The sequence below is a fragment of the Miscanthus floridulus genome, chromosome 12 (genome assembly GCF_019320115.1).
Source record: "Miscanthus floridulus cultivar M001 chromosome 12, ASM1932011v1, whole genome shotgun sequence".
NCBI lineage: Eukaryota > Viridiplantae > Streptophyta > Magnoliopsida > Poales > Poaceae > Miscanthus > Miscanthus floridulus.
The window spans coordinates 54190649-54211744 of NC_089591.1; positions in this window are offsets into that span (position 1 = coordinate 54190649).

The window sequence follows — 21096 nt, forward strand, 5'->3', positions numbered from 1 at the left end:
TTCTTATTAAGGGTCTGTTTGGTTCAGCTATATATATATGAGCCATGGATGAAATGTTGTTACGAGTTATTGTGGAAAAGCTGATTCGGATATGTGTTGCAAAAAATTTGTAAGAGGTTTGGTTGAAACAACTATGAAGCATACACCCTCTCTCTTTATTTCCCTTTAAACAACTGCAAAATCTTTATCTATTTTCACTCATTTGAAAAGGCTGAAAGGTGGTGTGAGATATGTGTTGCGAAAAAATTGTAAGAGGTTTGGTTGAAACAACTAATATGAAATATACTCCCTCTCTTTGTTTCCTTTTAAACAACTGTAAAATGTTTCTATATTAGGTCTAGGTCCTCCGAAAATTATACTACGCGAAAGAAGCTTCAAATTCCATCCTTTTGGTTGGTGTTTTGCTTTTTGCTAGCAGCAGAAGCACTTTTTTAGAAGCCGAACCAAACACGGCCTAAAGCTTTGTGGCCTCTTTGTGTTGCTTTGTTGCACACTTGCACTATTCCTGCAGATGCTCTAGTGGTTGTATATTAGAGCAAAGGGGTGGGTGATCATGCTCCATACAGTATATAGAAAGCTTAAGAGTGTTGAGGACTTGAGGTTATTATTAGTTTAAGCTTCCTCATCAGTAATCTCAAGGGTTATTGGGGAAGGGGCATGGATAGAACATGGGACTAAGGATCCTTGGGGTACCATTGTTGGAGATGCTCTAATTTATATTGCGCAAACTAGCTAAGATTTACTTCTGTTAGTAATATTCCTTGCTCAGTATATATCATGGTTTTATGAAAGTACTTCCTCCGTTCCAAATTATAAGTTGTTTTAACTTTTTTTGGTACATCCATTTTGCTATGCATCTAGATATAATTTTATGTCTACATAGTAAAATGGATGAATAAAAAGGTAAAAAACGACTTATAATTTGGAACGGAGGGTGCCAAGACTAATTGGTTTTCTAGCCTCTGTATTTTTTATTTTATTTTTGAAACATATGATGCTCTAATTTATATTGCGCAAACTAGCTAAGATTTACTTCTGTTAGTAATATTCCTTGCTCAGTGTATATCATGGTTTTATGAAAGTACTTCTCCGTTCCAAATTATAAGTCGTTTTAACTTTTTTAGTACATCCATTTTGCTATGCATCTAGATATAATTTTATGTCTACATAGTAAAATAGATGAATAAAAAAGTCAAAAACGACTTATAATTTGGAACGGACGGTGCCAAGACTAATTGGTTTTCTAGTCTCTGTATATATTTTTTCTTTTTCAAACATACAAATAGCTAAAAGTTTTTTAAAATTTTGATTGGAAGCGTCCAGAACTTCACGTTGCTCGATGAGAAGAAACAACCTTGGCTTTGAAAAACGAAGTCACATTAATTTCTCGACAGCGACACTGTCCATTTCATCAAGTTGCTCCAACCGGATCAGAATTAGCAGCAATAATCTATTGGTTTCATCAGCAGTACTCATGCAGTGTACGTGGAGCAAGTTGCTTCCAGCCAGATCAGCAGTGACCTACAGTAGTTATGGAGCTAGCTAGCTGTCATTGTTACGAGAAGAATGCATGTGCTAGCTAGCAAACTTCCGCGCTGACAACACCACCAGGTGCACTTCATGTAGTGCAATGATTAGGGAGAAAAGACCTGAGGCGATTCGTTTCATCGTATTTGGCTTATAAGTCATGATTTATTAGTCAACGAATATTTTTTTTTAACACTAAATCAGTCAACAATACTTCTAGCATGACTTATTATAAGTCAAACAAGCCTAACCAAACAGGGCGCTGGCTGTTTGTCATCATCATACTCCTCCTATATCACATTCATTCCCTGCTGGACAAGACGACTACACCTACAGCCCTACTTGCTTGCTTGCACGTTTCATGTGTGTCCAGGCAGCTTTTTGGGCATCATCTGGCGGCGGCGTCCTCGATCGTCCTAGGATATGTGAGAGGGATGAAATGATGCCTCTACCATCGGTGCCATAAGCATGCGCTGATGAGCATGGCTAGCTCAGCGGAAAGATGCCATCCTTGAACCTTAATCTTCGCAAACTAAGGGCGCGTTTAGTTTCTAAATTTATTTGGGTTTGGCTACTGTAGCACTTTCGTTTGTATTTGGTAATTAGTATCTAATTATGGACTAATTAGGTTCGAAAGTTTCGTCTCGCGATTTCTCACTCAACTATGTAATTAGTTTTTTTCGTCTATATTTAGTACTCCATACATGTGCCACAAGATTCGATATGACACTTTAGGGTGAAAATTTTTTGGAACTAAACAGGCCCTAAAGCTCCAGCTAGCCGCAGACACGGCGGCCGGTGGCCCGTGCATGTCGTCCTTGGGAAAGGGAAATAATGAAGGCGGGGCAGCAAAGACCAAAGAGCAGCAGGTGTACACTGGAGACCCGACGCTGATCGACATTCAGCCTGTTCGGTTGGCTGGTTCGTATCGTTGCTGGTTCGTGAAGAAGTACTGCTGGCTGGTTTGTGTGAGAGAAAAATACTGTTCTGGCTGAAAATTTATGATCGTTTACGACAAGCCACAGCCAAACAAACAGGCTGATTATGGCGACATGCATGTGTAGACCAAGCAAACCAAAGCACGCAATTATAGGACATATAAATTCATCGTCTTAAAAATAATCTGTGCAAATCATCAGTCTGTTCGTTTGCTCGTATTTAGCTTATAAGTCATGGCTTTGTTGGATACAATAGTGCCTCTAATCCATAGATTAGGGGTAGACTTTTCTCTTAGATGTGAAAACTGTTGATGTACCTTGGTCTAGGTCACCATTCGGTCCATGGCGCCACAGCGGCTTGGATGACGGTGATACGGTAGCTCGGTGCAGTGGTTCCAGCGTAGTGGAGTCGAGGTCCAGTGGCGACGGCAGAGTCGGTGGGGCTTCCCGTCGCTGGCAGCACTTACTGTAGATCGGATTAGGTTTTCGGTTGGTGGATCACGACGGCTCAGACCAACCTCGTAGTTAGAGCCGTGATCTCCACATCTTTTTTATATGTGCTGTGCGATAGGGGCCCACCAACCATATTAGGGTTTGACGCCCCCGATCAGGGCGCAGAGACAAGGGCCTAATAGACCGTTGGGTCTATTGGTGGAGATCAACTAACATTCTCCCACTTGATCTCACTACCATCTTTAAATTTTATATTATTTACTTTTGTTCATTCCATTACAGATTAGCACATAGAGCATGTTTCATCGTCACGGTTAATTGTCGATAGATTTAACAGCTACAACACACCACTCTGTTCTGAAATAGATACTTAACTTTGGGCTTTCTTTTATCCAGGAATTTTAGGCTTTTCTTAAACGCATGCTAGCTGCATATTCTCTGAACATGTTAGGTGGCAAGCCTTTTGTAAACGGATCCGCGAGCATCTTTTCTGTACTTATATGCTCAAGACTTATGACATGATCCTAGACTTTATCTTTCACAGCATAATACTTTATGTCAATATGTTTGGCAGCACCACTTGACTTATTGTTATGAGCATACTATACTGCCGAATTATCATCGCGGTATTACTAGTGGTCTATAAATGTCGTCAACCACCTTCAAACCAGATATAAACTTCTTTAGCCAGTTCACCTGCCCCGTTGTCTCATAACACGCTACAAACCGGCATACATTGTGGACGATGTAGTGACGGTTTGCTTTGAGCTTTTCCATGAAATAGCTCCCCCTACGAGAGTGAATACATATCCAGACATGGATTTTCTATCATCTCCCGCGTAATCAGAATCTAAATATCCCACTATATGGAGTGAATCAGATCTTCTATACATCATCTTGAGGCCTTTCGTTCCTTGCAAAAAACGCAAGACTTTCTTTACCAATTTCTAGTGTTCTGTTCCACGATTCCTCTAAAATCTGCCAAGTAGCCCGGTAACAAATGCCAAGTCAGGACGCGTGCATACTTGAGCATATTGCAAGCTTCCGACAGCTGAAGCATATGGAACCATTTTCATTTGATCGATCTCATATTGGTTCCTAGGGCATTGAAAATTCCCATATCTGTCGCCCTTGACTATAGGAGCAGGTGAGAGACTACATTTGTGCATACTGAATTTCTTCAAGATCTTTTCTATGTATGCCTTTTGTGATAGTCCTAATACCCCTTTACTTCTGTCTCAGTGAATCTCGATCCCTAGAACGAACAAAGCTTCACCAAGATATTTTATATCAAATTTTGAGAACAAAAACTTCTTTGTCTCTAGTAGTAGACTGACATCACTACTAGCAAGTAAGATATCATCCACATACAGGACAAGGAAGATAAACTTTCCATTCTTAAACTTTGTATAGACACAATTGTCCTCTACATTCTCTTTAAACCCAAAATTCCTTATTGCCTGATCAAACTTTAAGTACCACTGTCTTGAAGCTTGTTTAATCCATAAATGGATTTCTTTAGGCAGCATCTGAAAGATCCTTGTTTGGTTTTGGTAATTGAGTGACAACTTAGGTGGACTAATTGTGTTTATGTGAGATACACAGGTGATTAGTCCATAGATACATGTGTGTGAGCAACATATGCCATGAAGGTGAAAATGGCTTGGAGATGTTGCAAAGCTCACACATGTGATGATGAAAGAGCTTAAATGCACATGAGACATGACATTGAGTCATGTGATCAAGGTGGAGAAGATCAAGATAAGACTTGGCTTGATGGACTGGTTGCAAGCGTGAAGGGCAAGTCGAAGGCTTTGGAGTGATGGACTGCGTGGCGGTGAAGCTTGAGCAAGACTTGGCGCCGATGAACGATGGCAATGGTGAAGAGCAAGTAAAGTCAAGATCGATGAACCAATATGATCACGTGATGATATGAAGTGGATCATATCATTGTTGATCGTGTTGGTGCATATGTTGCATTGACGTTGAAGGAAATGGAATGGAAATGCGCAAGGCAAAGGTATAACCTAGGGCATTTCATTTCACCGGTCATAGATGTGTAGAGAAGTTTATGATCGGGTTTAGGATAGATGGCCGTACTATAAAGAGGGGCAAACTTGTTTGCATATCGGTCATCTAGTGCCACTCGAGTGATCTAACTTTGCATCGTCGCTAGGATCGAGTGGCGTGGCAAGTTGAGTGGCTAACATCCTTTGGGAAATAATTGTGAAAATGCTAACACACATACACATGGTGGTGTACACTCGGCGCTTTCAGAAAAATGGAATGCCTATTTTCTAGATGCAAATTCTTGTGGTTAGCACATTGGAGCAAGGGTGAAGAAGTTAGAAGTGAAAACGAGTTGATCGCGAAGACGCTAACGTCGGTCAACTGACCGGACGTTGGGTCTGAAAGCACCGGACTCTGGTAGCGTGCGTCCAGTCAAACTGACGAGTCTACACAGTACCGAGGGTATTGCACCGGACGCTGGTCTGTGTCCAGTCAAGGTGGATCGGACGCGTCCGATCGAAGAAATACGCCTCGGGGACCTTACTGGAAACGACCGGACGCTGAGGTCCAGCGTCCGGTCAGTTGTAGCTGCTGTGTTCGGTCAGGTCAAGTGACCGTTGGAATCGGGACACGTGGCCATCTGCGGGCGACCAGACGCTGAGGTCCAGCGTCCGGTCAACACGACCGGAGCGTTCGGTCAGCCCGACTTTTGCCTAGTGAAGGGGTAACGGCTAGTTTAGCCCTTGGGGCTATAAATAGAAGTGGCTCTCGGCCATGTCAAATGCTGAGCACCTAAGGGGACTTAGTGTCCATGCTTGTGAGTGCTTGGGAGCCCTCCATCACACATATACTTGATCGTGATCATTCGATTGTGTGAGTGAGCGATTCTAGTGCGATTGCATCGTGAGGTTGCATCAAGTGGCACTAGGTGATTGAGTTGCAAGCCAATGGTGCTTGTTACTCTTGGAGGTTGCCACCTCCTAGACAGCTTGGTGGTGGTCTCCGTCGAAGCCTACAAGAAGCTAGTGCGGTGCTCCGGAGAAGTGCTTGTGAGGAACATTGTGCTCGCCCCGCGGGAGCCACGAAGAGCAACTCTAGTAAAGCATGTCATTGAGATACCCTCACTCAAGGGGTAGGTTCTTGTAGCGCCTGACGTGCGGGCTTAGCGGGTGATGCTAATTAGCCACCGAACCACCAAGTGAGCGGTCGACACAATGGGGACTAGCGTGTTGGCAAACACGTGAACCTCGGGAGAAAAATCATCGTGTCAACCTTGTTCTTCCCATTGGTTTGTATTCCCGTTACACAAGCTTGCAATTACTTTTATATACATTCAGCTTGTGTTGTTGCTTTACTAATTAGTTAGCTTACATAGCTTGCTAATTATCTTCTTGCTTGTGTAGCATAGAAGTAGCTCCCTTACATAGCTAATTTGGTTTATATAACCTTGTTAGTCATATTGCTTAGTTTGTGTAGCTAAGTAATTGTGCTCTCTAATTTGGCACTGGTTGCCTTATTATTGAGCATTGCTAGTGAGCTTAGTTGGCTTTGTACTTTTGCTTACTAGCATATGTAGGAGCTCTCTTGTTGCTTAAAGTACTAGTGGCATAGGTTTATGTGACCTTGCTCCTAGAATTGGTTAGGTGAGCTCTAGCTAGCCCGGCACTTTTGTTGCTTGATTAGTATATGTGCAAGGTGCTAGTGAACATAGATAGAGAGGTGTAGTCTTGGCTAGACCGATAGTTTTAATTCCACACTTGTCTTGGTTAGCCAACATAATTAAGTTTTAAAAAGGACTATTCACCCCTCCTCTAGTCACCATCTCGACCCTTTCAGCATCCCATTCGTTATTTTCCTTCCATGACAAAACCTTTCGGTTGTGCCATGTAAACATTTTTCTTCAAGTCCTCGTTGAGAAATATCGTCTTTACATCCATCTGATGTAATTCTAAATCGTAATGTGCCACTAATGCCATTATGATTCTGAAGGAATCCTTACATGAGACTAGAGAAAATGTCTCATTGTAATCAATCTTTTCTCTTTGCGTAAAGCCTTTTGCCACAAGTCATGCTTTATATCTCTCTATATTTTCTTGAGAGTCAAGTTTGTTTTGTAGACCCATTTACAGCCTACTGTTTTGACTTCTTTAGGAATTATTTCCAAGTCCCAAACCTTATTGGCATTCATTGATTCTATTTCATCTTCCATGGCCTCAAGTCACTTTGATGAATGATCACTTCTCATGGCTTCTTCAAATGAGGTGGGATCATCCTCCATTTGAAATTTCTCAGTGTTGTACACTTCATAGCCAGCAGAAATAGCTGATTTTCTAACTCTTTGAGACCTTCTAGAGGCCTCCATATTTGACACATCTTCTGTTTGAGGCTGTTTTTTGCTCCCCTTATGTGTGGCAATAGGTTCTACAGGATCCTAAAGAATAGGTTCCTTATGGTCATTCATTGTTGCCACAGGCGGAATAACAACATGTGCTGATACCATAGTATTTTGCACTGTCGGTGCAGCGACAGCAGGTAGTCAGAAAATTGACCCATGAAACATTGGAGTGGGCGCATACACCTGCTTCTCTTCAAGGTCAATTTCTTGAGCTACCATGCTCCCCCTCATCAATTCATCCTCTAGGAAGACAGTGTGTCTCGTTTTCACAAACTTTGTATGTCTCTCTGGACAGTAGAAATGAAAACCTCACTACTAGAAATCCTTTCATCTATGACGTTTTGGGTATGACGATCCCAAATTTGGTCACTGAACAAGGTTCATCAATGACGAAATTTCATTATTCGTCATGCATGACCGGTTTGGGCGTCAACCCCTTTGTTCAACTATGACAAAGTAGAAGAAATCGTCATAGAAATGTTGTGAACTTTGTCATAGAAGTGAAGCTCAGTAGTTTCACCGTTGAGGTCCCACCTGTCAGCCGAAATTTTTGTCATAAAAGTGAAATTAAAAAAATGTGCGGTGCCTAGGAATCGAACCCAGGACCTGCACTTTCCAAGCAAGATGGCTTACCATCACACTACGAATTCATACATGTTACAGAGTGGGAACATTAATTTATTATCTGTTTGAATAATTCATATATTAAAAAAATGTGCGGTGCCTGGGAATCGAACGTAGAACCCTTCGCTCAGAGTCAAGCTGCCTTACCATCAGAACACGACTTTGGTCATGCTCAGAGATGAATTTTTTTTCTTATTCGTTTATTGAATCAGTTCTATGACTCAAACCCAATCCAATCGTCCTACCCCCAGATCCAAACCCAACCCAAATCCAGCAAAGGGCGGGAGTAGGTTCTCCGCTGGCGGTGAGCCTCTCCGACGGCCAGCTTTAGCGAACCGCTCTAGCAGCCTAGCTGGTACGGAATGCGCTGGCGGGCAACTGCTCTGGCGGTGTAGCGGACTGCTCTGGTGGGCACCTACTGTAGAGTAGGTTCTTCGTCGGTGGCATGCCTCTCAGGCATCTACGGCGAGCCTCTCCGGTAGACAACTCCAGCGAACCGCTCTAGCAGCCTAGCTGGTACGGGATGCACTGGCGGGCAGCTCCTCTAGCGGCGTAGTGGGCTGCTCCGGCGGGCACCTGCTGCAGCATAGCTACTTCGGTGTGCACTGGCGGCGTGCTAGGGTGGCTACTTCAGCTACTTAGAGGTATTGTCCCCTCCCATTGCTTGCAATTTGTAGAGCAGTAGATGTTTAGACAAGGATTGGTAGAGCAGTTCATGGCTTTTATTCAGCTACTTAGGCCTAATTTTTTTTGCATTCAGAAGATGGACAAAACATGGATTCGTGCTACTCGGTTCAGCGATGAGTTCACTATAGGTGTTGATCAGTTTATGTCTTTTGTTCGAGATAGATTCAGTCCGAATGATGCTATGCGTTGCCCATGTCGCAATTGTCTGAATCAGTCTTCACGGAGTCTGAAAGATGTGCATGACCATGTTTATCTCCATGGATGGTTAGCTACATATACTCAGTGGGTACACCATGGAGAAGATTTTGATGTTGACATTGTGGAATTTGGAGAGGATGAAAATGTACCTGCCTATCTAGGTGATGTGGTAGATGTGGAGGAGCCCGACAATGAAGATGATCATGATTCGGTAGAGATGATTGCAGACTTGTACACAGCTGTACAATAAGATGGAGAACAACCTATGTTTGTGAAAGTTCTTGAAGATGCAAAACATGCTCTTTGCTCGGGTTCAGTTCAGTCTAGGTTCTCTTTTCTAGTAAGATTGCTACATATCAAGTCATACTACAGGGTCAGCAACACAGCATTCAGTGCATTTTTGAAGTTATTGTCAGGGTCATTCCCTAATTGTTGTCTTCAGATTCATATGACAAAGCAAAGAAGTATCTCAAAGAGTTGGGCCTTGGATATGAGTTAATCGATGTCTGTGATAATATCTGTGTGTTGTTTCGCAAAGGACTTGAAAAACATGACATCTGCCCAAAATGCAAGGAATCTAGGTGGGTAGATGGAGATGCTGCCAAACGGATTCCTAAAAAGATTTTGAGATATTTTCCTCTTATACTAAGGCTGAAGAGGATGTTTGCAAACAAAGCAACATCGGAGGAGACCCAGAGGCACAAGGATAAAAGGGTTGCTGTGGAGAATGAAATGACCCATCCAGCTGATGGCTTAGCCTAGAAAGATTTTGATACTATGTTTCCAAGCTTTGCTAGAGATGCTAGAAACCTAAGGCTTGGTTTAGCAATAGATGGGTTTAATCCATTTGGAAACATGAACACAACTTATAGCATGTGGCATGTACTTGTAAAGGTATACAATCTACCTCCATGGTCATGCACTGCTGCATCCAACTGCATAATGGCATTGCTCATCCTAGGACCAAAGTCTCTAGGCAAGGACTTTGACGTATTCTTACAGCCTCTCATTGAGGAATTGTTAAAACTCTGGGAGGGAGTCAGTACATATGATGCATTCACTGGTGGGAAGTTTGACCTTCGTGCTGCAGTACTATGGTGCATCCATGATTATCTAGCTTTGGGTGTATTGTCAGGGTGAATCACTAAAGGTTACTATGCATGTATCTATTGCAACAAAGATCCATTATCAAGGAGTCTTAGGAAGAAGATATGTTACATTGGACACCGTCGCTATCTTGATAAAACCCACAAGTGGAGAAGAAGCTTGGCCTTTGATGGACACCAAGAGAACTAGGGTGAGCCAGGAAAGTTGAGTATGCATGAGACATCGGAGTGTCTAGAGAAATTAAAAGATGTTACTCCTGGTAAGGCTAATGGTACCAAGAAAAGGAAGTGAGGACAGAAGGACAAGGAGCCAGAATTATTTAGCCGAAGGTCCGCTCTATGGGACCTTCCTTATTGGAAATACTTGAAGCTACCACATAATCTTGATGTGATGCATATAGAGAAGAATATATGTGATGCCCTTCTAGGCATAATACTCTGTCTTATGAAGAATAAGGATACAGTTAATGTGAGACTTGATTTGCAGGATATGGGCATACATCCTGATTTGCATTTAGAAGAAGATGAAGACAATTCAGTTTCCATGCCAGCAGCATGGTATTCCATGGAAAAAGAAGAAAGGGTTGCATTTTATGTATTTCTAAAAAGTATTCGGTTTCCATATGGATATGCTTCCAACCTGACAAGATGCATTACTTCAGATGGTTCCAAGGTGCAGGGCCTCAAAACCCATGATTGCCACATCCTTCTTCAAAGAATTTTAGCTATTGGTCTCTGGGGACTAGTGCACAAGGACATATATGTAGCAGTTGCTAGAGTTGGGTAAATTTTTCTAGGAGCTTTGCAGTAGGAAACTAAAGGTTGATAGATTCGAAACGTCTAAAAGCAGAAATCCCTGTGATACTTTGCAAGTTAGAGAAAATATTTCCTCCTGCTTTTTTTGATGTGATGGTCCACTTAGCTGTCCACCTTCCTGATGAAGCACTCCTAAGAGGTCCTAGTCCAATATGGATGGATGTACCCAATCGAACGGCAAATGGGCACTTTGAAGGGGTATGTGAGGAACAGGGCTAGACCTGAAGGGTCCATCGTTGAGGCATACATAGCTAATGAGGCCTTGACCTTTTGTTCAAGTTACATGGAAGATATTGTCACTAGATTTAATCAAGATGATGAAAAATGGCATCATAGAGCAACTGATGGTGACCTCCCTATATTCCAGCATGGTGTTAAACTCTTGGGGGCCAACAGGCAGACATATCTTGATGATAAAGAATTTCACAAGATTTGTTGGTATGTGCTAAACAATAGTGAGGAGGTAGAGCCATATTTGAGGTGAGTTTTGTTTCTAAATTATGTAAGTGTGCAGCAAACTATGTGTGCACCTAACAAAGAAAGTTTAGGAGTGCAACAAACTATTTCTCAAGACATATTGTAAACTGTGTGTGCAGCAAGTTTAGAGGAGAGTTAGACAAAGAAGGTGGCCATGGTGTTGAGAAGAGGTTGGAAAAGGAATTCCCTGCTTGGTTTAGGAGTCATGTAAGTGGTTCCAGATTTATTTTTGACTTGCTTGGTTTAAGATTCATATTGCAGCAAGATGCATATTAGATTCATACTTAATTTGACTTATTTTGCAGCAAGATTCATATTGTAGCAAGTTTCACTCAATTATGTGTGCTGGTAATCATAGTTGCTTTGACTTATTTTGTTGTCTTTTTAGATCAAGACTAAGTGGAAGGATAATCGAGAAGAAGTTAGTGAAGGGCTATATGCAATATCATGTCCTCCTGACCTAAGAGTGAACTTATGGGCATCATGCAGTGTCAATGGTGTTCGATACAACACTGTCGACCATGAAAGACAAAGGTAGACACAAAACAATGGTGTGCTGGTGGATGGAACACATAATGGATTGGCGATAGAATTTTATGGTCAGCTCAGAGAGATAGTTGAGTTGAGCTACAACTCCAGTTTGGAATGCATTTGAACGGTCGTACTTTTTCGGTGTGACTGGTTCAGTCAAGATGGCAAAGCTAGAACCATTAGAGATGATGGCCTTTTTAGATCCATCAATGTAGAGAGGCTTTGGTACAAGACGGACCCATTCATATTAGCAACTCAGTCAAAAAAGGTCTTCTATGTGCAGGACACACAATTTGGCGAAAATTGGCGTGTTGTCCAAAAATTTGAGCATAGAAGCATGTATGATGTCAATGAAGTAGAATTGAGCACTGTTCACCAAGATGAAAATGGTTCTGATAATGAGCTTGGGGTACAAGATGGTGTTGATGATGGCTTGGATGAGCCTACACCAGTGCACCGACATGTGGGTGGCCAAAAATCTAGTGTTCCTGGTAACTTACAAGTTCTTATCAATAGAAGGGAAGAAGACATGGTTGAGGACAGTGACTCTGAAGGCTGTGAAGATGATACTATCTTTGAGTATTTTAGTGACAATGATAGGGATCCCATGGAATATAATGATGATGATTAGATTAGCTGTCATTTGTAGCTATCTAAATCTAGGATGTTGATTGAGCACAAACAATTGTAACTGTGACTCTTTTTTTAGTACCTGTCTTTTCTGGGATGTTGATTGAGCACAAACATTTGTACCTGTCTACTTCTAGATGTAGATGTATCTGACTTTTTCTGGGATGTTGATGTTCCTGTCAACTTCATTGTATTTTTTTGGGATCATAATTGCAATTCACTGTATTTTTCTGGGATCACAATTGCAATTCACTGTATCAGACAAGTCATAAACAATTGGAACAGGTAGATCTTTAGTTGGCAATTCACAAACAATTCTCACACAATTGATACCATGAAGTCATTGATACATTGATACCAGGAAGTCATTGATACATTGATACCAGGAACTCATTCATACACTTCTCAAAATCCAACTCAGTCAGACTAAGCTAATGGATACAGTTCTCCAAAGCTACGACATACAGTTCTAAGACTTAGCTAATACATAAAACTCATTCAAACTAATCTAATTCAAACATTGATACAACTCTTTCACAGCAGCTGAAGCATCATAGGCCTTGGCTAAGGACCTTTACTGCATGTGGCCACCAGGAGTGCCAAACAGACAGCAAGTGCCACAGCAAGGACCTTCATAGAATGACAACAAACCTTGACAAGTGCCTTAGCCTCCTCCTTCTCCTTGACAAGTGCCTTGGCCTCCTCCTTCTCCTTGACAACCTCCTCCGTCTCCTTCACCAGTACAACATACTTGGCATGTGCTTCATCCACCAAATATGCTAGTTCACTGTTCTCCACTTCAAGAGATTTGTTCTTCTTACGAAGGGCCTTGACTGCATCTTGCAGATCAACAAGTATTTCGATCTGATGCTCAGTTGGCTTTGGATCCAGCCACTCCCAGAAATTACAACCACCATCCTTGCATCCACAAGAAAATTGCACTTTGTTAGATAGACTCTATATAAATGAACTCATTGCAAATTGAACTCAATGTAAATTGAACTCACCTGATATTTGTAGCAGCAGTGATACCTCCTTCCTAGATTTGCATCACTCCATGGTACCCACCTAGGTGCCCTCTCATCGTAGAAGCAATTAACTGCTGGCGTGTACGAGTAGGGCAGATGGTGATATGGAATTGGGGAGGTGTTCGGGGACAACTCTTCATAGCATGCAATGGAGTTTTGGGATGAGCTTGACCCAGAGTTGGTTGCCATGGCGCTCGAAACCTAACCAAGGTGGTTTGGAGAACGACGGTGGAGCTGAACGGTGGGTGGGAGCACAGCGGTGGGGCTGACCGTTGGGTGGGAGCATGGCGGTGGGGATGGACGGTGGTGTGGACCCACAGTGGTGGGGGCTCGCTAATGGAGTGGATGCGCGTCGGCAGGGGCTCATCGGTGGAGTGGACGCACGACGGCGGGTGCAGCAGATTTGGGGGATTTGGGTGGATTGTGTTCGATTTGGGGGATTTGGGCTGCGGCCGTTGGGTGGCTGACGGGTAGGCTAGCCTAATTAGCTCTTGAACTGGTTGGACTCGGTTCACCTCGGGTAAAAGGCTGATGGGTGGGCCCATGATGGTCAAATCATGGTCAAATCCACGATTTCAGTGTATTTTGATGTAGATTTGAACCTAATTTTTTATTGTAATGTTAAGTGCAACATTCAAGTAAAGTAATTGTACCTTGATCACTAAAGTTCAAAACGGTTCATATATATCAATGGATAAGATATGCGTGTTCATGCATAAGCTATGCGTGTTCATATATCAAGTGAAGTGTGTTCATATCAAGTGAAGTGTGTTCATTTAATATTATGTGATCTTATGTAATGCCTACCTATTTTTTGTGTGTTTCTATATCAAATCATGTATACTATCTTAAGTAGTGCATAGTTTAAGTGCATATAGCTATGATAGGAGACATATAGATCTTATGTGTATAACCAAGCACACATACATGGATCTATGTATATGATCTTATGAAGTAAACAAATGCCACATACATGTGTGTTGTTAGAACATTGTTAAGTGTTTGAATTCATTAATGCACTCACTAAATAAGTAGTGTAGTGCACATAGTACTTGGATATATATCATCCTATAATGTATATAGTGCACACAAAATAAGACCTACATGTCTCTATAATTTTAGAGCCCACAGATTATCATCTTTCACATTTACTTTGAAAAATCAAAGAATGTTTTCATATATATTATATAATGACTATATAATTTGTAATTTTGATGTATCAAAGAAGGTTACAAAGACTAAAAAATATCATTTTGGATTACTATGGTACATAAAACATCATTATAAACATAAAAGTCTGAATCACAGGCAAATGGGAATTGATATCAATTTTAGAGAAACAAATATCATTTTCAACACAAAAATAGTCCCCAAAAGCAAAAGAAAGAACCATTTTTTCCTGACAAAAAAAAGAAAATTCTTTTCACTCCTCCTGCCCAAACGCCCCGGTGGTCGACGCGAATCCCCCGCCCAAACTTTGGTAGCTGAGAAAATCCCCTAACTGCCCTCAAGCACGTCGACTCTTGATTGACTATAGCAGGGGTAAAATAGTAAATATACAATGGACTATATATTCGTGAATCCACTCCACTCGGTCTCATTTCACTCCTCCCGCATCCACTCCGCCGCCACCCTAGTTTGCCTCCACCGCCGCCCTCCAAGATCCCCTACGCCGCTGCCCACCTAGAGCCCACCCACCGCCACCCTCTTACCGCCCAGATCTGCCACTGCCCATTTCGCCCCGCCCAAATCCACCATAGAGACATGACCTATGACCCAGAGACGGAGGAGCCACATGACTACATCATCAAAGATCATCCACCCCAGCGGAGATACAACTCTCATCAACAATGCCTAAACGAACCGCAACATTCCTCTGCCCCCTGAGCCCAGGTTCTGCCAAATACTTCCCCTTTTAGGTGTATGGTTTTGTTCACTAGGTAGGGTTTAGGTTTTACGGATTACTATGTTCACTAGGCATGTGTTCACTAGGCAGGGTTTAGGTTTTACGGATGACGGGTAAGATGTTAGGGTTTATTGTTTAGGTTTTATGGTGTAGGGATCAATTGGACTAAAATTCATTTACAAATAAATAGGGTACTATGAAAGGCTGAGGGACTTGCAAGTCGTAGAGAACAAAAGGTTCATGGAATCCTTAGGTATTCGTACCTTGGCAAATGCAAGTTCTCAGAACCCGGACAAGCCAAGAAACAAGAATGGTCATGGGGAGGGGTCAGATTCATCGGAGTATCTTCCTAGAGCTAAGGGCGGCCAGGAAGAGGAAGATGAAACAGTTGTGGTGGGGTTTTTTTTACATTACACTGTGCGATGTACATTTTAATGCAGGTTCTAATAATAGATTTGTTTACCCTTCTGTATTAGGAAACTGAGAAAAGCAATAAGCGGGGCACAAAGTGGAAGAAGAAGACCAAGATGCCTCCAGGTGGCATGAAAAGAGTCAGGCCAATTGGCGGCAGTGAGGCAACTCCTGGAGTTGCAACCAGGTCTAGAAAGAAGTACATCACCAACCACCCCATAGTTATGGCTGAGGGACAGTCAACTCCGCTACTAGAGAACAATGAGACAACAACTGTGGGACAAGGGGAAGAAGAACATCCCCCAAGTCCTGTTCTAGACTTTTCTATATTTGATGACCCAAATAATACAAATGAAGATGAGGTCATAGAAGAGTTAGATGTTATTCCTCAAGGCAAGTAATAGACCATGCTTTCTCACATTCTTTGCTTTACTTGGATTACTCTGACACTAACAGCATCACTTTTGTAGCTCGACAACATGCTCCAAGAAAGCCAAGACCACCAACAAAAGGCAAATTGCTGGATAATATGACAAAATCTATGGGAAAGAGATTGCCAATTGAAATTGTTGCAGGGAAGAGAAGGCCAGAGAAGCCTATACAAGTTGCTAAGCTAGCTTCAGAGGCTAGACTTATCACTAGGAAGAGCATGCCTATCCTAACTCACTGGAAACATTACAAGAAAGATGAAAGCCAACTAAAAGAATTCATGGACTAGTTATCTGTAAGTAAATTGATACCTTCCATATCTATTTGGTACCTTCAATAAGTAACTATACCAAATGCTAAGAGCTAACTCCGCTGGGTGATTGACTTTTGCAGGTTAGGTTGGCAGTTGATGACAAGGATGAGCCAATAGTTCAAGCCTACAGCAATATACTCCAAGGTGTTGTACGCTAGAGGTGATATTTGTTGAAGAACAAGTACTTCAATGGTATACCGGCTAATGAAGTCCCCACTACTTCCCCTGTTCATAGTATTTCTGACGACGAGTGGAAGACACTCGTGGCAATGTGGTCTACTCCAAAAGCAAAGGTATCATGATGTTGTAAAGAAAGTTTTCTGTTCTCTCTATGTTGTCTTTCATTTACATATATGTCTTATAGGAAACTGCTTGGAAGAACAAGATAAACCGTGAGAAGGTTAGACACCATCAAGCGACGGGATCTCGAAGCTACATCTCACACTTGTATGCATTTGTAAGTGCTAAAACACCGGGACAATACATTGTATCTGATTTAAACATACATATCTATTTCCTATAAAGTTGTCTACAAACAAAAGCTAATTTTGCTGCATTTCCCGCTATAATTATGTAAAGAAGGAGAAAAACAAGGACAGAGAGGTGGATGCAGTTGAGATCTTCAAGGAATTGCATACCAGCAAGAAGAAGGGTATGACTGATGTGGTCAAAGAAACAGTTGTAAGTGCCTACATATCATTGCTTGTTGGGATTGAGTATATGTGTGAATTTATGCTAATTACAGTTACTGGATGGGATTAGTACATGGAAAGTATGTTCATATGCTTAGATGTTGTGTGTCAATGGTTCTATCAGTTCTTTATGAAATGGAAGGTTGTTCTACATGCTTGCTGGAGGGGATGAGTACATAGAAAGTTGTTCATGTGTTTATGCCTATATATGGAATCATATGTTGTGTGCATTGTTCTGAAATGTTAAGTTGTGTTCCTATATGCTTGTGAGATGCTAAGTTGGGTTCCTACACCCTTGCTGGAAGGTTGTGCATGGTTGAGAAATGCTAAGTTGGGTTCCTACATGCTTTCTAGAAGGTAGTGCATAGAAAAGATGTTCCTATATGATTGTTGGTTGTTACTTTTCCTATATGCTAGCAGGATGGTCCTATCTGTGCTTAGGAAATAAATAGTTGTCCCTATATGCTTGCTGGATGGCATTATTACATGAATAGGATATTCATATCTTTGATGTTCATGTACTTTAAAATGTATGCAGCAATATGTTTTGTGATGGTTTTCATAACTTGGCTTGTGAAATAGATTCTGCATAATGAACTTACTAATGTTGCACCTGTTTGCTATAGAGTGCCATGGAAGATATGTTGGCCCAACCTGCTCAAGACTTGAAGACACCAAGATCTAGTACTGAGATAGTTTCAAAGGTTCTCTCACAAACCAGTGCAGCTTGTACATTCCTCAAGAATGTTGGTATTGAAACACCAGTAAGCAAGTCTATTGCATCAGCTGCAAGAGAGGCACAACTTCGGGAACAGCTACAGGTGGAGAAGGAATAGGCTGATAATCTTGAAGAACAACTGGTCCATCTGAAGAAGAAAGCTACAGAAATAGAAGAATCCATGGCCAGGACCCAAGAAGTTGTGCTCAAGAACCAGTAAGAGCTGGAGGAGTTCAAGAAGAAACAAGAAGCTAATGATATGATCCTTCAGCGCATCTTAGGCCTCAACTCAGGTAATCGAGCTACTTAGCTTGTTCCTATCCTGCCTAGGTTCCTCTACAGTCCATGGTTGTGTTGGGCCATGTCGCTACTGCTAGTACTCGTGTCGCTACTGCTGGTACTCATAATAAGTTGCTGAACTTGGTCTGTCAGTTGTCGCTTGTGAACTTATTCTATGATTGCCTGGTCTATGGAACTTGTTTGTGAACTTGTGGTTCAAGTGATGTGAACCTATGGAACTTGTGGTTCCCCTGTGTTTGGGAACTTTGGTTGTGAGAACATTTAAACATGTGATGTATAAACTATGTATGATGCATGAATTGTTGTATGTGGTAAATTATGTTCTGTTTCTGGAATGAGTGATCAGGCACGGCTATAGCCTGTATTTTATCCAATCAAAGAATTTATGATGAAAAAACGTCATCATTCACGCACTGCCATGTCATCGCCAGCGTTAAGATAATGCCACGTGTCAACCTCTCAGAAATACACGTGTCAACCTCTCAGAAATACACATGTCAACCTCTCAGAAATACACGTGTCGACCTCACAGAACATACACGTGTCGACCTCATATTGAAACACATGTCGACCTTATTTTAGGACACGTGCCGTACTCATAGTCACACATGTGTAAACCTTAGCTTAAGACATGTGTCGTCCTGAGTGAATGAAACGCATCAACATTACCATCATACACGTGTCCACTACAACGCCTGCTGAAATAGTTCAGTGACGGTGCCCAAATCATCACGGATGTAAACTTATCTGTGATGAAACACGACAAATCATCACAGTGCAACATTTGTGATGCTACAAAGATGACGAACAGAATTTCATCATAACTTTGTCACAGATATCTTTCCATGATGCTTTTAGCGTTTACTATGACATTATTAGATTGTCTCAGATGTGCACTTTTTAGTAGTGCCTTTTGACTTTTCTGGGTAGCCAATGAAATAACAGCTTACTATTTTGGGATCTAGCTTCCTAATGTTTGGGTTAAATACTTTAGTCTCGATAGGGCTCCCCCACACACGTAAGTGGTTTAGTGAGGGTACTCTTTCTGTCCACAACTCATACGGTGTTTTGGGCACCGACTTACTTGGTACTCTATTTGCATCTTTCAGCTACTCCATTATGCTGAGGTTCGCCCGGTATAGAATATTGGATTACTATGCCATTCTCCTATAAGAACCTTGTAAAAGGTCTAGGAACTTGGCCATATGGGGTATGCCGACCGTAGTACTCCCCCATGGTCAGACCTAACTATCTTTATCTTTAAATTGCGTTGGATTTCAACTTTTTGCCTTAAATATCTACATTTATCCATTGCTTCTATTCTTTCTTTGATTGGATAAATATAGACATAACAGGAGTATTCATCTGTGAATGTTATGAACAAATCATTACCATCCACACTCTTTACAGGAAACTAACCATAGATGCCTGTGTGAATAATCTGTAAAATTCCTACACTTCGTTTGTCATCTTTCTTAATTTTCTTTATATACTTTTCTTTTATGCATTCTCTGCATTGTTCTAAATCTGAGAGCTCTAATAGAGGAAGAATATTATTCATAACTAGTCTTTCTATTCTTCCCCTTGAAATATGGCCTAAACGACAGTGCCATAATTTCGACGACGCATCGTGAGCTCTCTTATGCCACCATTTCTAGATTAACACTCTATCACCAGCTGCTTTATCAGCTAGGTAGCATATGTCTTTGAAGAGCCAGTGAACCGACTCTTTATTCTATCGAGGTACTCGGTGACTGTGTCACACTCTGATATTGAGCCCATAATTATAGGTTCAATCGTGTTCTTTATTACATCCAAATATTTCTTGTTGGCAGTGACCCACTTCCTATGCTTAAGTGCATAGGACATGTTTCAGGATTCAAAATCTCTCTTTAGTTGTCCAAGTGGCATCAGCCTCGTTTGTCTCCCTCATCGGTGCCACAGGCTCTGTGGAACACGGTGAGGTGACTGCCCGGTTCACCTTAGTCAAGATAAAGGTCAGGTCAAACTTTTTCTTTACATAAAAAATAACAACAATTGCATGCCTTGATTCCAACATTGGTTAAAATGAAAACATATAACTGTTCTTATACATTAAATCTATATCACCGTTGGGCAGAAATAGAAATAATGCATAAAATATTAAAATTTACAACTGTTCTTATACACTAATTCTACATCACCGTTGGGCAGAAATAGAATTAAAGCATAAATTATTAAAATTTACAACTTTTCTTATACACTAATTCTATATCACCGTTGCGTAGAAATAGAATTAATGTATAAAATTATTAAATTACGATATTGTTATTAACAACGTTGGTCAGAAAATAACAACATCGTAATCATGTCAAAATCTCTTTTTTCTTCAATTAAATATCACATTGGTTCAAAATAACTAGTGAATCAACAATTTCTTTAGTAGCGGAAAACTCTCTTTTTCTCCAATTAAATATCATGTTGGTTCAAAATAACTAGAGAATCAACTATTTTTTTAGCAGCGGAAAATAATTCAATTTAATGAATTTTGCCCACATGACAAATCTTTTTTCTATTTTCTTTAAGCCATTTATTCATTTTCTAGAAAATAACCGATTCATTTTGTACTGTTCATTCGGCCCAGCAACCAAAACTGCTCGGCCCGCTTCCTTTGCGCGACGCCCGGCCGCAACCTGGGCTTGGGCCGGCAAAGCCGCTCGGCCGCGCGCGCCCGCCTAGGCCGCATCACTGGCCCATTCAATCTTAGCCACTCGTCTGCATCGGATGGTTGCGCGCGTACGTCGGTCGAACAAAACGCGACGGCCGCCCTCCCCCGAGACCCTAACGGCCATTTGGCCTCTTTGCTCTCTCTCTCTCTCTCTCTATCTATCTATCTCTCTTCACCGCTCTCTCTTCTCTCCTCACCAC